Below are 4,344 nucleotides of genomic sequence, written 5' to 3'. Positions count from 1 at the left end.
ATATGGCTTTTATCCTTTCTCTTACTGATGTGATGTATCATGTTGTTTGATTGGCAAATACTGAATTATCCCTGCATCTCAGGAATAAAGCCTACTTGATCATGGTGAGTGATTTTTTTAATGTATTGTTGGGTTTGATTTGCTAATATTCTGATGAAGATTTTTTCACCTGTGTTCATCAGAGATATTGGTCTGTAGTTCTCTTTTTTTGTAGTATTTTTAACTGGTTTTGCTATCAGTGTAAGACTGGCTTCATAGAATGAATTTAGAAGTTTTTCTTCTACTTTTTGGAATAGTTAGAGAGAATAGGTATTATTTCTTCTTGAAATATTTGGTAGCATTTATCTGGTCCAGGACTTCTGTTTATTGAGAATTTTTTTTAAGTTTATTTCTTTATTTTGAGAGAGAGAGAGCATGAGTGAGCATGGGGGGTGGGCAGAAAGAGAGAGGTAGAGAGAGAATCCCAAGCAGCCACTGCACTGTTAGAGCAGAGCCTGATGCGGGGCTCCATCTCACGATATGTGAGATCATGACCTAAGCTGAAATCAAGTCAGATGCTCAACTGACTGAGCCACCCAAGTGCCCCTGTTGGGAGTTTTTTGATTACTGATTCAATTTCATTGCTGGTAATCAGTCTGTTCAAATTTTCTATTTCTTCCTGATTCTCTTTTGGTAGGTTGTGTGGCTAGAAATTTATCCGTTTCTTCTAGGTTGCCCAATTTTTGGCATATAATTTTTCATAGTAATCTCTTATAATCCCTTGTATTTTGATGGTGTCAGTTTTTGCTTCTTTTTCATTTATGAAATTACTTGTTTAAGTCCTCTCTATTTTTTTCTTGATAAATCTGGTTAAAGGCTTATCAATTTTATTGATCTTTTCAAGGAAGCAGCTCTTGGTTTCACTGATATTTTCTATTGTTTTTAAAGTCTCTATTGTGGAGTTATTTATGGAGAGTACATTGTAAGTCCTGAAGGGTGAAGGTAATTGTTGAAATGTCAGCAATGTTTTCTGGTCTCAAGGTTGTAGAACATGATAGTATTATGAGATCAGAGCCCCACGATCCCCCAAAGGACAGTTTAGACACAAAGCTGCTATAATTCCGACATTCCTTGAAACCACACGCATTCCCTTCATGCCTTCATGTAGCCACCAGACATATGTCTGGCTAATGTCTAAATATCCCTTGTGCTCTCTTTCCTTGCTTTGATATTCTTTAATACTTCTATCTAATGAAATATGGCTATGAATAAAGGCTATGTGCAGTTTGCTGCTGTAGCGGTTTCACTGGCAGAGGCAGGCAGCCCTGTATTTCCACTCAGTCTAAGTATTTGAGAACATTTTCTTCAGTGAGTGACTACACTTTATTGTGGCGACCCCTTATTGACCCAAAAGGTGTAGTTGGAGAACAGTACACAAAACTATATAATGATTAATAAGTGATTAATATAGCTTTAAGAAAATACTCACTGTAATGTCTCTCTGGGGATCGCTTCTCGGCCTTTTGGCTAAGATCAAGTGTAGTATCTGTTCTTATCAGTAATGTCTCTCTGGGAAAGTGGTTGATTTGTGATAACGGGAGCCTGGCGGCCGGGAACACCTGGCCCGCCGTGGGCAGAACACAGCCTATTCCTTTTGTGTCAACTTCTCTGCTTGTCAGAGACCACCTGTTTATATGAAACTTATTGATTATGCCTAATCAACCATAATGTACCTACTTGAGCAAGTTCTGTTTTTCTCATGAGATCACTCTCTGATCACTAAAAACAATCTTGGCATTGATTATCATATTCTCAATAAATATGGGACTTTGGAGTTGTTCAGGGCAGCAGTTGTTATAAGCTGTCACCTCCACTCCCTTCCTCTTTTGCAGCTGACTTTTTGTGCCTAATTCTTCTCCCGTGCACCATTACGGAAATTGTTACTTTATTTCATTTATTTTTGCCCTGATCTTTCTTATTTTTCTCCTTCTGCTCACTTTGGACTTTCTTTATTCTTCTTTTTCTAATTTCTTTCTTCTAGGTATAAAGTTAGATTATTTATTTGGGATTTTTCTTGTTTCTTGATATAGTCCTGTATTGCTATAAATTTTCCTTTAGAACTGTTTTTACTGCATCCCAAAGATTTTGGACTGTTGCATTTTCATTTTCATTTGTTTCCCCCTGTGTTTTTTAATTTCCTCTTTGATTTCTTGGTTGACCCGTTTATTGCTTTAGCAGCATGTTATTTAAGCTCCATGTATTTGTGTACCTGGCAGTTTTTCCTAGTGGTTCATTTCAAGTTTCATAGTGTTGTAATCAGAAAAGGTGTATGGTATGACCTCAGTCTTCTTAAATTTACTGAGACTTATTTTGTGGCCTAATATATGATCTTTTCTGGAGAATGTTCCATGTGCACTTGAAAAGAATGTGTTATGCAGTTTTAGGATGGAATGTTTTAATGTTTTTGTGAAGTCCATCTGATCCAGTGTGTTATTCAAAGCCATTGTTCCCTTGTTGCTTTTCTGTTTGGATAATATATCCATCAGTATAAGGGGGTGTTAAAGTACCCCCATCAGTGTAAGGGAGTATAAGGGGTGTTAAAGTACCCTATTATTATTGAATTACTATTGATTATTTCTTTTATGGTTCTTGTTAGCTGTTGTTTTTGGTTTTTTTTTTGTATTTGGGTGCTCTCATGTTGGGTGCATAAATGTTTACAATTGTTCTATCTTCTTGTTGGATTGTTCCTTTTATGATTATATGGAGTACTTCTTCATTTCTTGTTAGTCTATCCGTTAAAGTCTACTTTGTCCAAAGGAAGTATTGCTACCCAAGCTTTCTTTTCACTCTAATTTGCATGATAAATGCTTTTTTATCCCTTTGTTTTTAATCTGCATGTGTCTTTAGGTCTGAAGTGAGTCTCTTTTAGGCAGCATACATATGAGTCTTGCTTTTTTATCTTTTCTGCTACCCTACCCTATATTTTTGACTGGAGCATTTAGTTCATTTACATTCAAAGTAATTTTTGATAGATATGTATTTATTTCCATTTTATTGTTTGTTTTAAGGTTGTTTTTGTGATTCTTCTCAGTTCCTTTCTTGTTCTCTTCTCTCACAGTCTGCTGGCTTTCTTTAGTGATATACTTGAATTATTTTCTCTATTATTTTATAACGAATAATTTTTTAAAATTTTTGTTTACCATTAGTTCTGTACATATCATCTTATGTATATTGTAGTCTATATTCAGTTAATGGTCACTTAAGTTATTTTTTAAATTAAAAACATTTTTTAATGTTTATTTATTTTTGAGAGGCACAGAGACAGAACATGAGCAAGAGAGGGGAAGAGAGAGATGGAGACACAGAATCTGAAGCAGGCTCCAGGCTCTGACCTGATAGTTGAGATGTAGGGCTTAAACCCACAAACTATGAGATCATGACCTAAGCCGAAGTAAGGCGCCCAACTGACTAAGCCACCCAGGCACACCTTTAATTTTTTTAATGTTTATTTATTTTTGAGAGAGAGAGACAGAGCGTCAGTGAGGGAGGAGCATAGAGAGAGGGAGACACAGAATCTGAAGCAGGCTCCAGGCTCTGAGTAGTCAGCACAGACCCTGACACAGGGCTCAAACTCATGAACTGTGAGATCATGATCTGAGCCAAAGTAAGATGCTCAACCAACTGAGTTACACAGGTGGCCTGAGTTTGAACCCATTCTAAAATCACTGAATTTTTACTCCTTTTTCCCACATTTTATGCATGTGGTGTCATACTTTATATCCTTTTATTTTTTGAATCCTTGACTGATTTTTATAGATAATCTTACTGCTTTTGTGCCTCCTCCTTTTCTTACTCATGTTTATGGTCTTTCTTTTCATGCAGAGTGTCCTTTAACATTTCTTGCAGGACTGGTTTAGTGGTCATGGATTCCTTTAATGTTTGTTAACTGAGAATTTTTTTAAATCTCTCTTTCTATTCTGAATAATAACCTTGCTGGATAGAGTATTCTTGGTTGGAAAATTTTTTTTCCAGCACTTTGAATATATCATGCCACTCCCTTTTGGCCTGCAAAGATTCTGCTGAAAAATCTCTGATAGACTTATGTGATTTCCCTTGTAAATAACTCTTTTATTTTGCTGCTTTTAAAATTCTCTGTCATCATCCCCAAAGGCAAGGGAATCAAGAGCAAAAATGAACTATTGGGACCTCATCAAGATAAAAAGCTTCTGCACTGCAAAGGAAACAATCAAGAAAACCAATTCTTGTAGCCAATGGAATGGGAAAAGATAGTTGCAAGCGACATATCAGATAAAGGGCTAGTATCCAAAATCTATAAGGAACTCACCAAACTCCACACCCAAAAAA

General features: G+C 36.1%; 1 pseudogene; it reads left to right on the top strand.

Annotated features, from left to right (window-relative positions):
- Positions 1–1,486: 1,486 nt before the first annotated feature.
- On the top strand, positions 1,487–1,600 carry LOC115297205 (annotated as a pseudogene).
- The last annotated feature ends 2,744 nt before the right edge of the window (positions 1,601–4,344 follow it).

The sequence above is a fragment of the Suricata suricatta genome, chromosome 7, assembly GCF_006229205.1.
Source record: "Suricata suricatta isolate VVHF042 chromosome 7, meerkat_22Aug2017_6uvM2_HiC, whole genome shotgun sequence".
Classification (NCBI taxonomy): Eukaryota; Metazoa; Chordata; class Mammalia; order Carnivora; family Herpestidae; genus Suricata; species Suricata suricatta.
Note: the sequence above shows the minus strand (reverse complement) of the source record. Positions and strands in the feature narration are given on the sequence as shown.